Source organism: Ooceraea biroi, chromosome 10 (assembly GCF_003672135.1).
Source record: "Ooceraea biroi isolate clonal line C1 chromosome 10, Obir_v5.4, whole genome shotgun sequence".
Classification (NCBI taxonomy): Eukaryota; Metazoa; Arthropoda; class Insecta; order Hymenoptera; family Formicidae; genus Ooceraea; species Ooceraea biroi.
This window is the reverse complement of record NC_039515.1, coordinates 13,117,103-13,130,773: the sequence shown is the minus strand read 5'-3', so window position 1 is coordinate 13,130,773 and position 13,671 is coordinate 13,117,103. Positions and strand designations below refer to the sequence as shown.

At 30.4% G+C, this 13,671-nt stretch overlaps 2 protein-coding genes across 5 annotated transcripts in view; one reads left to right on the top strand and one right to left on the bottom strand.

The window, feature by feature from the left end:
• Positions 1 to 13,671, top strand: part of LOC105286029 (mannosyl-oligosaccharide alpha-1,2-mannosidase IA) — a 738,960-nt gene that overhangs the window by 293,915 nt on the left and 431,374 nt on the right. The gene's annotated exons all lie outside the window — the stretch shown is intronic.
• Positions 1 to 13,671, bottom strand: part of LOC109611385 — an 89,453-nt gene that overhangs the window by 24,060 nt on the left and 51,722 nt on the right. The window lies entirely within an intron of this gene.

Below are 13,671 nucleotides of genomic sequence, written 5' to 3'. Positions count from 1 at the left end.
AGCGCTTCCATCGTAGTCGTGCTCAAACAAACGGGAATGCAGGGAAGGAGCAGTGTTTTGCTAATAAAGCAAAAAAGTAAAAAACATGGAACATTATGGAAAAATTTCTAGATGCGATATCCGCGCAGTGCAGTGGGTATGACCTACACCGTGATAGCGATGCAATTCGATAATGATATTATATATATGTCGCGTAAATAAAAACTTGCGGAAATGATATTGAGCTTGATTGGAATTTGAATGCAAGTGTAAAGTGTAAAGATATTTAGTTCTTTCATTGTGAATCTTCAGTGTGATTTACAAATTACTGCATGCGTTATTACTATTCTACAAGTGGTAAAATGAGCACTCACGAATGAGCGATGACATCCTATAGAATCCATCACAGCCACTGATGAAATTGACCACCATCTGTAATCTCTTCAGCTGGGAATCTCTCATCGGTTGCTCTCAGTTTTCACTTCTTTTTGTACTTTGCACTTTTCACTTGTTCTTTACACTTTATACTTTGCACATACTGTTTATTCGCGACGCGATACTATTGTTAACGGTATTTAAAGAATATTTATGTCGGCACAAAAGTCACTTCACTTACTGGCGGAGATCGATGCGGGAGTCGATTGCATCCACGACGAATTGCTCCATATTATGATGCGAAGTTCATTTCGAACAATATATGCGAACATTGCCTCGCACAATATTTGCGAAGACTACTTCGCAATGTCTATGCGAAGATTGCGCGGCTTATTTTAAACGTAATTTAATTTTAAGTAATTAAATTATAATAATATATAATTTATTTATAATAATTAAATAATTAATTTAATTGAACGTGTTTTACGTCTTTCTATCGAAATGTAATTAATATTATACGCGATTCGAAATCGTTTAATATAGTAGTGAACGAAATATAATCGCGCCTATCAGTAGTAAATGGATATCAAGATAAAGATATATGCAGTACAAATGAATAATTAATTATAAATTGTGATTACAAATATATACTTACTGAACGCGAATAAAATAATCTTAAACAATCTAATCCGATTTTTCTGGACGCGTATCTCTAATCGCGATATGTATATATATTAATGAGAAAGAAAAATATATTGCATCACACAACGCGAGCAGAATTTTCGGAAATCTATAATTCTATATGACAGCAAATAGTTCGCAATTTGCCTGCGAATTGAAATATCATCCTTTTCGATGTATTGAATTAAAAACCATACATATCCAAAAGATAAAATTATTCAATAAGATGATATAAATCAATAATATATACATATCTTTAAAGATATAATACTTAATTAAATAACGAAGAATCTTTCATTAAGAAAACATGTAATTATAAGTTAGACCTAAAGAAAGAATAAGTTATGATTTATATCATCTTATATCAATAATTCATGCACAAAACTACGTAGAAAAGTATCTACTTTTATGTATTATACTAAAGCTATGTAGTTACTACTGTAAATTCACACTGATTATTGCAAAAACGCCATCACCATTATATACAAAATATTTTTTACTTTTATTGTTTCAATTACTCACTCTACGATGCTTTGGCGTTGCACAATGCAAAAACTCTTGCTCCTTTAATGCTGATTAGCCCCACGACAAAATGGCACTCCTCAATTTCGCAGTCATATTCCTTTACAAATTTTCAATAAAAATTAATTTTATTTAATTAATTTTATATACTGTCTTATTCATTTTATTGCATCGAATTAGATGAGATATAATATAAATATAATTGCAAAAATGTAATTAATAACGGAAGCTAACGAAATATTCAATCGCATTGTGCGCACGTTTACGTCAGAATATATCGCTCATTTGCTGAGCAAAATATAAATATATATAAATACATATTGTGTATTTAAATCCTTACGAAATGTAATCAAATTAATACGTTCGTCAAAAATAAACATTTGCTCATATGCACTACATTTTCTAATAACACTTGGATTTAATTTTAATTTAATTTAATTATCTATTAATAATATCTTGTAGAGAATATTACTTGTGTCGATATTCGTCAACGGACGACAATAGAATGTGCGCGATCTTGAGTCGAAGGTTGTTTTTGTGTAATAAGACGTCGATAATTTCAAGGATACACAACATTAATATGCGTGTATGATATATAAAATTTTCATTAAAATTATATAATTTTACGGTTGTATTTGTCTGATACAATACGAAAAATGAACTCAACACACACTAAAGTGCATACATGATCGCGCGCATAAATAACTCGCGCCTATTTCAATAAAAAATATATATCAATTTAATGAATAAAGTGATGTTTCACGATGACGGCGAAGAAATTGAAAAGATTTATCGATTTACCTTGATTTACATTTTTGAGCCGATCCTGAACTGCAGTTTTCGGGCCGCGAATTTGCAATCTTCGCATGATCTAGAAACACTAATATTTCTATTATATTTTCATGCACTTGTTAGATTAATATACAATTAAGTATACAATGATGTATAATTTCTTACAATCGCATGCGCGAATAACGCGATACCATATAGAAATGATCGCGCCAAAAGCGTATCGTAGCGTATCGTAGCGTATCGACCATTGAGCGAAAGGGTTAGAACGCGACTCGATTATTCGCGAGCTTATATCTTTGTAATATCTAATAAATTGGCGGCGCTAAATATCGCAACGGGTTCGCGAAATCCATGCGCGTACACTTTGACTCTAATAATTCAAACATAAAGCTAGCGCGTCAAACAAAGTTTAAAAGTGTGTACTTTTAACAATTGCATGAAAATATAATAGAAATATTAGTGTTTCTAGATCATGCGAAGATTGCAAATTCGCGGCACCGAAAACTGCAGTTCAGGATCGGCTCAAAAATGTAAATCAAAGGTAAATCGATAAATCTTTTCAATTTCTTCGCCGTCATCGTGAAACATCACATTTATTCATTAAATTGATATATATTTTTTATTGAAATAGGCGCGAGTTATTAATGCGCGCGATCATGTATGCACTTTAGTGTGTGAGTTCTATTTTCGTATTGTATCAGACAAATACAACCGTAAATTATATAATTTTAAATGGAAAATTTTATATATCATACACGCATATTAATGTTGTGATCCTTGAAATTATCGACGTCTTATTACACAAAAACAACCTTCGACTCAAGATCGCGCAACATTCTATTGTCGTCCGTTGACGAATATCGACACAAGTAATATTCTCTACAAGATATTATTAATAGATAATTAAATTAAATTAAAATTAAAATCCAAGTGTTATTAGAAAATGTAGTGCATATGAGCAAATGTTTATTTTTGACGAACGTATTAATTTGATTACATTTCGTAAGGATTTAAATACACAATATGTATTTATATATATTTATATTTTGCTCAGCAAATGAGCGATATATTCTCGACGTAAACGTGCGCACAATGCGATTGAAATATTTCGTTAGCTTCCGTTATTAATTACATTTTTGCAATTATATTTATATTATATCTCATCTAATTCGATGCAATAAAATATGAATAAGACAGTAACTATAAAATTAATTAAATAAAATTAATTTTATATTGAAATTTGTAAAGGAATATGACTGCGAAATTGAGGAGTGCCATTTTGTCGTGGAGCTAATCAAGCATTAAAAGGAGCAAGAGATTTTTGCATTGTGCAACGCCAAAGCATCGTAGAGTGAGTAATTGAAACAATAAAAGTAAAAATATTTTGTATATAATGGTGATGGCGTTTTTGCAATAATCAGTGTGATTTACAGTAGTATACTACATAGCTTTAGTATAATACATAAAAGTAGATACTTTTCTACGTAGTTTGTGCATGAATTATTGATTAAAGAATGATATAAATCATAACTTATTCGTCTTTAAGTCTAACTTATAAATTACATGTTTTCTTAATGAAAAGATTCTTCGGTTATTTAATTAAGTATTATATCTTTAAAAGATATGTATATATTATTGATTATATCATCTTATTGAATAATTTTATCTTTTTGGATATGTATGGTTTTAATTCAAATACCATCGAAAAGGATGATATTTCAAATTCGCGAGGCAAAATTGCGAACTAATTGCTGTCATATAGAATTATAGATTTCACGAAAATTTGCTCGCGTTGTGTGATGCAATTATATAATTTCTTTCTCATTAATTATATATATACATATTCGCGATTAGAGATACGCGGTCAAAGAAAAATCGGATTAGATTGTTTTTAAGAATTATTTTTTCGCGTTCAGTAGAGTATATATTTTGTAATCACAATATATAATTAATTATTCAATTTTACTGCATAATCTTTTATCTTGATATTCCATTTACTACATTGATAGGCGCGATTATATTTCGTTCACCTACATATTAAACGATTTCGAAATCGCGTTATAAATTATTATACATTTCGATTAGAAAGACGTAAAACACGTTCAATTAAATTTAAATTATTTAATTATTATAAATAAATATATAATTATTATAAATTTAATTACTTAAAATTTAAATTACGTTTTAAAATAAGCCGCGCAATCTTCGCATAGACATTGCGAAGTAGTCTTCGCAAATATTGTGCGAGGCAATGTTCGCAATATATTGTTCGAAATGAACTCGCCATCATAATATGGAGCAATTCGTCGTGGGTCATCGCACTCCGCATCGATCTCCGCCAGTAAAGTGAAGTGACTTTTGTGCCGACATAAAATATTCTTTAAATACCGTTAACAATAGTATCGCGTCGCGAATAAACACGTATGTGCAAAGTATAAAGTGTAAAGAACAAAGTGAAAAGTGCAAAGTACCAAAAAGAAGTGAAAACTGAAGAGCAACCGATGAGAGATTCCCAGCTGAAGAGATTACAGATGGTCGGTCAATTTCATCAGTGGCTGTGATGGATTCTATAGGATGTCATCGCTCATTCGTGAGTGCTCAATTTTACCACTTGTAGAATAGTAATAACGCATGCAGTAATTTGTAAATCACACTGAAAGATTCACAATGAAAGAACTAAATATTTTACACTTTTACACTTGCATTCAAATATCCCAAATCAAGCTCAAATATCATTTCCGCAAGTTTTTATTTACGCACATATACTATAATATCATTATCGCAATTGCATCGCTATCACGTGTATGAGGCCGGTGCAAACGCTAAGCTTACTACTGTTCGTGATACAGAGAAGCATGAAATCTTGCAAACTCGTCATGGATGGCATTTATTCGGTGTGGTTGGAAAATTTTACTACGATAATTTGCGTTGCGGATACGATGATAAATTCCATTTCTACCTTGTTCTAAACAGACAAATTTACTTTCTCAGCTTGCAAGCATGTTATCTCACTTCACGGTAATTTATTCGCGCAACAATAAGACCCGTAAGAAAAGAATGGACACATAGAAACTGAATCTGTATTCGCGCGCGAGAAAATAAGTATTTTTAGAATATTTTTTATTCAGAAAATTGATCTCATCTCAAAATAGATCATATGCCACTAATCCGATAATTAATTTAATAAGCTTGTTTTTGTTTATGATTATTTATTAATATAATAAATAGCATCTCACACACACTCTCACGTCTCGTACTTTTATTGCACTATGTATACGCATTTTTATAGTAATATGAAATCATTAACTCTTACAATAATTTTACTTTCTACTACTATCTTAAATAAAACAGATATTATGTGATAAACGTGACAGCTGGGAAGATAAATTTAATTGTTAATAGCGCGATTAACAAACATCGTTGTACGTTATACAATCTCCCTCTTCCGAATCAATGATGCGTACTTTACCTTACGTCTTTTACATTATCACTAATGACTTCACCAAGTCTTGAAACTAGACCAAGTTACAAGGAACGATGTTGCTCTTCGAACGAGTGAAATGTGAATGTAACGTGCTGGAGCGATATAAACGCTCCATTCGCTACTGCGTCTGCGTCATTTTTACTTGAGGTAAAAAAATATACTCGCTTGTGATCTTGGAATATGTAATTTAAGTAATTTAAGTATTCACGCAACACGTCTTTTGCCATTAACATCATGTGAATGGTGTGACAAACGGACCTATACACTATTGGAAAAATTCAACAAAATAGAGACACGAAAATATGATACTTTTCTTAATAGCGCTTCAATTTTGTATAATAACTTTAATACGACGCAAATTGTATCATTCGCGTGGGGACTATAAAGTACAGAAAAAATAAAGTATGTTACGAATGATCAAAAGAACTCGTTTAAAATTGCGAGAAGGTAAACGTATTCCGACCATTGAACAAATATGGATTTCGCAGGAAAGCGCTATTATAACATACATCGTATCCTTTGTCTTCAATTGGTTTGTGCCGTATCAGGATCCAAGAAAGAAAACGATTCAAAGAATCATTTCTTCTGTTATTCTCATATCCTCTGTCATTGTTCAGGTATCATTGTTTAAACGTATTTAAATTTAAGCGTATTTAATCGGACAGCAAAGTTGTCGATTTGAAGCGAACAATAATCATTTCAGTTAATGAAATTTCTCACAACTGAATACAGTCTGGATCTTCTACTTAAGGTTCTATCATTTACAATACCTTGCATAGTGTTCGTGTTGAAATATATTTCTTTTAGCATTGTACTGAGACAGTAAGTGAACATATTATATGTATATGTATATAGTTATATTATAATAATAAGTTATATAGTAAGTGTAGTGAGTAGTTAAATGTGACAGGATTTAGAAATACAAAACAAAGTAAAATATATACGATGTATTTTCTCTTAATCGTATCGATCGATTTTTTGAATTAAAGTAATAGAATTGAAAACTCTACAGGTGAAAGATCTCATGGAAAATATTATAAACGATTGGAGTTGTTGAAAACGAAGACGAGTTTGAAATTATAAAGAAGCATTCCGATTTTGGACGATTTTATACGATGCTCTTCACATGTAAGAGATAATTTTGATTTGACATTTCTGTAGTTAATTTCAAAACTAAAAAAACTTCACAAAGATAAAAAAAGTACGCCAAGTAGATAAAAATCCCACCTTTACGTAACAAAAAGTTTAAAACTTTTACAACAATAGTTAGTAGCAAAATTTATAATTATATCAGGTTATGTTTTAAACTTTTTGTTACGTACACAGGGGGATTTTTTACTACTGTGCGTACTTTTTTTTTATCTTTGTGAAGTTTTTATTTTGTGAAATTAATACAGAAATGTCAAATCAAAAATTGATCTCTTACATGTGAAGATGCATCGTATAAATCTTCCAAAATTCGTGAATGCTTCTTATAATTTCAAACTCGTCTCCGTTTTTCAACAACTCCAATCCGTTTATAACTATTTTCCATGAGTATCTTGCACCTGCTAGATGTTTTCATTCTATTACTTTAATTCAAAACAATCGATCGATACGATTAAGAGAAAATACATCGTAATATTTTACTTTGTTTTGTATTATTCTAAATCCTGTCACATTTAATCTACTCACTACACCTTACTATATAACTTGATTATTATAATATATACTATAACATATACATATAATATGTTCACTTACTGTCTCAGTACCAATGCTAAAAAATATATTTCAACACGAACACTATGCAAGGTATTGTAAATGATAGACCTTAAGTAGAAGATCCAGACTGTATTCAGTTGTGAGAAATTTCATTAACTGAAAATGATATTGTTCGCTTCAAATCGAACAACTTTGCTGTCCGATTAAATACGCTTAAAATTAAATACGTTTAAACAATGATACCTGAACAATGACAGAGGATATGAGAATACAGAAGAAATGATTCTTTGAATCGTTTTCTTTCTTGGATCCTGATACGGCCACAAACCAATTGAAGACAAAAGGATACGATGTATGTATAATAGCGCTTTCCTGCGAAATCCATATTTGTTCAATGGTCGGAATACGTTTACCTTCTCGCAATTTTAACGAGTTCTTTGATCATTCGTAACATACTTTATTTTTTCTGTACTTTATAGTCCCCACGCGAATGATACAATTTGCGTCGTATTAAAGTTATTATACAAAATTGAAGCCTATTAAAGAAAAGTATCATATTTTCGTGTCTCTATTTTGTTGAATTTTTCCAATAGTGTATAGGTCCGTTTGTCACACCATTCACATGATGTTAATGGCAAAAGACGTGTTGCGTGAATACTTAAATTACTTAAATACATATTCCAAGATCACAAGCGAGTATTTTTTTTACCTCCAAGTAAAATGACGCAGACGCAGTAGCGAATGGAGCGTTTATATCGCTCCAGCACGTTACATTCACATTTCACTCGTTCGAAGGAGCAACATCGTTCCTTGTAACTTGGTCTAGTTTCAAGACTTGGTGAAGTCATTAGTGATAATGTAAAAGACGTAAGGTAAAGTACGCATCATTGATTCGGAAGAGGGAGATTGTATAACGTACAACGATGTTTGTTAATCGCGCTATTAACAATTAAATTATCTTTCCCAGCTGTCACGTTTATCACATAATATCTGTTTTATTTTAAGATAGTAGTAGAAAGTAAATTATTGTAAGAGTTAATGATTCATATTACTATAAAAATGCGTATACATAGTGCAATAAAAGTACGAGACGTGAGAGTGTGTGTGAGATGCTATTTATTATATTAATAAATAATCATAAACCAAAAACAAGCTTATTAAATTAATTATCGGATTAGTGGCATATGATCTATTTTGGAGATGAGATTCAATTTCTGAATAATAAAATATTCTAAAATACTTATTTTCTCGCGCGCGAATACAGATCAGTTCTATGTGTCCATTCTTTTCTTACGGTCTTATTGTGCGCGGAATAAATTACCGTGAAGTGAAGATAACATGCTTGCAAGCTGAGAAAGTAAATTTGTCTGTTTAGAACAAGGTAGAATGGAATTTATCATCGTATCCGCAACGCAAATTATCGTAGTAAAATTTTCCAACCACACCGAATAAATGCCATCCATGACGAGTTTGCAAGATTTCATGCTTCTCTGTATCACGAACAGTAGTAAGCTTAGCGTTTGCACCGGCCTCATACACGTGATAGCGATGCAATTGCGATAATGATATTATAGTATATGTCGCGTAAATAAAAACTTGCGGGAAATATATTGAGCTTGATTTGGGATATTTGAATGCAAGTGTAAAAGTGTAAAATATTTAGTTCTTTCATTGTGAATCTTTCAGTGTGATTTACAAATTACTGCATGCGTTATTACTATTCTACAAGTGGTAAAATTGAGCACTCACGAATGAGCGATACATCCTATAGAATCCATCACAGCCACTGATGAAATTGACCGACCATCTGTAATCTCTTCAGCTGGGAATCTCTCATCGGTTGCTCTTCAGTTTTCACTTCTTTTTGTACTTTGCACTTTTCACTTTGTCTTTACACTTTATACTTGCACATACGTGTTTATTCGCGACGCGATACTATTGTTAACGGTATTTAAAGAATATTTATGTCGGCACAAAAGTCACTTCACTTTACTGGCGGAGATCGATGCGGAGTGCGATGATCCCACGACGAATTGCTCCTATTATGATGGCGAAGTTCATTTCGAACAATATATTGCGAACATTGCCTCGCACAATATTTGCGAAGACTACTTCGCAATGTCTATGCGAAGATTGCGCGGCTTATTTTAAAACGTAATTTAAATTTTAAGTAATTAAATTTATAATAATTATATATTTATTTATAATAATTAAATAATTTAAATTTAATTGAACGTGTTTACGTCTTTCTAATCGAAATGTATAATAATTTATAACGCGATTTCGAAATCGTTTAATATGTAGGTGAACGAAATATAATCGCGCCTATCAATGTAGTAAATGGAATATCAAGATAAAAGATTATGCAGTAAAATTGAATAATTAATTATAATTGTGATTACAAAATATATACTCTACTGAACGCGAATAAAATAATTCTTAAAACAATCTAATCCGATTTTTCTTTGACCGCGTATCTCTAATCGCGATATGTATATATATAATTAATGAGAAAGAAAATATATAATTGCATCACACAACGCGAGCAAATTTTCGTGAAATCTATAATTCTATATGACAGCAAATTAGTTCGCAATTTTGCCTCGCGAATTTGAAATATCATCCTTTTCGATGGTATTTGAATTAAAAACCATACATATCCAAAAAGATAAAATTATTCAATAAGATGATATAAATCAATAATATATACATATCTTTTAAAGATATAATACTTAATTAAATAACCGAAGAATCTTTTCATTAAGAAAACATGTAATTTATAAGTTAGACTTAAAGACGAATAAGTTATGATTTATATCATTCTTTAATCAATAATTCATGCACAAAACTACGTAGAAAAGTATCTACTTTTATGTATTATACTAAAGCTATGTAGTATACTACTGTAAATCACACTGATTATTGCAAAAACGCCATCACCATTATATACAAAATATTTTTACTTTTATTGTTTCAATTACTCACTCTACGATGCTTTGGCGTTGCACAATGCAAAAATCTCTTGCTCCTTTTAATGCTTGATTAGCTCCCACGACAAAATGGCACTCCTCAATTTCGCAGTCATATTCCTTTACAAATTTCAATATAAAATTAATTTTATTTAATTAATTTTATAGTTACTGTCTTATTCATATTTTATTGCATCGAATTAGATGAGATATAATATAAATATAATTGCAAAAATGTAATTAATAACGGAAGCTAACGAAATATTTCAATCGCATTGTGCGCACGTTTACGTCGAGAATATATCGCTCATTTGCTGAGCAAAATATAAATATATATAAATACATATTGTGTATTTAAATCCTTACGAAATGTAATCAAATTAATACGTTCGTCAAAAATAAACATTTGCTCATATGCACTACATTTTCTAATAACACTTGGATTTTAATTTTAATTTAATTTAATTATCTATTAATAATATCTTGTAGAGAATATTACTTGTGTCGATATTCGTCAACGGACGACAATAGAATGTTGCGCGATCTTGAGTCGAAGGTTGTTTTTGTGTAATAAGACGTCGATAATTTCAAGGATACACAACATTAATATGCGTGTATGATATATAAAATTTTCATTTAAAATTATATAATTTTACGGTTGTATTTGTCTGATACAATACGAAAAATGAACTCAACACACACTAAAGTGCATACATGATCGCGCGCATTAATAACTCGCGCCTATTTCAATAAAAAATATATATCAATTTAATGAATAAATGTGATGTTTCACGATGACGGCGAAGAAATTGAAAAGATTTATCGATTTACCTTTGATTTACATTTTTGAGCCGATCCTGAACTGCAGTTTTCGGTGCCGCGAATTTGCAATCTTCGCATGATCTAGAAACACTAATATTTCTATTATATTTTCATGCACTTGTTAGATTAATTATACAATTAAGTATACAATATGTATAATTCTTACAATCGCATGCGCGAATAACGCGATACCATATAGAAATGATCGCGCCAAAAGCGTATCGTAGCGTATCGTAGCGTATCGACCATTGAGCGAAAGGGTTAGAACGCGACTCGATTATTCGCGAGCTTATATCTTTGTAATATCTAATAAATTGGCGGCGCTAAATATCGCAACGGGTTCGCGAAATCCATGCGCGTACACTTTTGACTCTAATAATTCAAACATAAAGCTTAGCGCGTCAAACAAATGTTATAAAAGTGTGTACTTTTAACAATTGCATGAAAATATAATAGAAATATTAGTGTTTCTAGATCATGCGAAGATTGCAAATTCGCGGCACCGAAAACTGCAGTTCAGGATCGGCTCAAAAATGTAAATCAAAGGTAAATCGATAAATCTTTTCAATTTCTTCGCCGTCATCGTGAAACATCACATTTATTCATTAAATTGATATATATTTTTTATTGAAATAGGCGCGAGTTATTAATGCGCGCGATCATGTATGCACTTTAGTGTGTGTTGAGTTCATTTTTCGTATTGTATCAGACAAATACAACCGTAAAATTATATAATTTTAAATGAAAATTTTATATATCATACACGCATATTAATGTTGTGTATCCTTGAAATTATCGACGTCTTATTACACAAAAACAACCTTCGACTCAAGATCGCGCAACATTCTATTGTCGTCCGTTGACGAATATCGACACAAGTAATATTCTCTACAAGATATTATTAATAGATAATTAAATTAAATTAAAATTAAAATCCAAGTGTTATTAGAAAATGTAGTGCATATGAGCAAATGTTTATTTTTGACGAACGTATTAATTTGATTACATTTCGTAAGGATTTAAATACACAATATGTATTTATATATATTTATATTTTGCTCAGCAAATGAGCGATATATTCTCGACGTAAACGTGCGCACAATGCGATTGAAATATTTCGTTAGCTTCCGTTATTAATTACATTTTTGCAATTATATTTATATTATATCTCATCTAATTCGATGCAATAAAATATGAATAAGACAGTAACTATAAAATTAATTAAATAAAATTAATTTTATATTGAAATTTGTAAAGGAATATGACTGCGAAATTGAGGAGTGCCATTTTGTCGTGGGAGCTAATCAAGCATTAAAAGGAGCAAGAGATTTTTGCATTGTGCAACGCCAAAGCATCGTAGAGTGAGTAATTGAAACAATAAAAGTAAAAATATTTTGTATATAATGGTGATGGCGTTTTTGCAATAATCAGTGTGATTTACAGTAGTATACTACATAGCTTTAGTATAATACATAAAAGTAGATACTTTTCTACGTAGTTTTGTGCATGAATTATTGATTAAAGAATGATATAAATCATAACTTATTCGTCTTTAAGTCTAACTTATAAATTACATGTTTTCTTAATGAAAAAGATTCTTCGGTTATTTAATTAAGTATTATATCTTTAAAAGATATGTATATATTATTGATTTATATCATCTTATTGAATAATTTTATCTTTTTGGATATGTATGGTTTTTAATTCAAATACCATCGAAAAGGATGATATTTCAAATTCGCGAGGCAAAATTGCGAACTAATTTGCTGTCATATAGAATTATAGATTTCACGAAAATTTGCTCGCGTTGTGTGATGCAATTATATATTTTCTTTCTCATTAATTATATATATACATATTCGCGATTAGAGATACGCGGTCAAAGAAAAATCGGATTAGATTGTTTTAAGAATTATTTTATTCGCGTTCAGTAGAGTATATATTTTGTAATCACAATTATAATTAATTATTCAATTTTACTGCATAATCTTTTATCTTGATATTCCATTTACTACATTGATAGGCGCGATTATATTTCGTTCACCTACATATTAAACGATTTCGAAATCGCGTTATAAATTATTATACATTTCGATTAGAAAGACGTAAAACACGTTCAATTAAATTTAAATTATTTAATTATTATAAATAAATATATAAATTATTATAAATTTAATTACTTAAAATTTAAATTACGTTTTAAAATAAGCCGCGCAATCTTCGCATAGACATTGCGAAGTAGTCTTCGCAAATATTGTGCGAGGCAATGTTCGCAATATATTGTTCGAAATGAACTTCGCCATCATAATATGGAGCAATTCGTCGTGGGATCATCGCACTCCG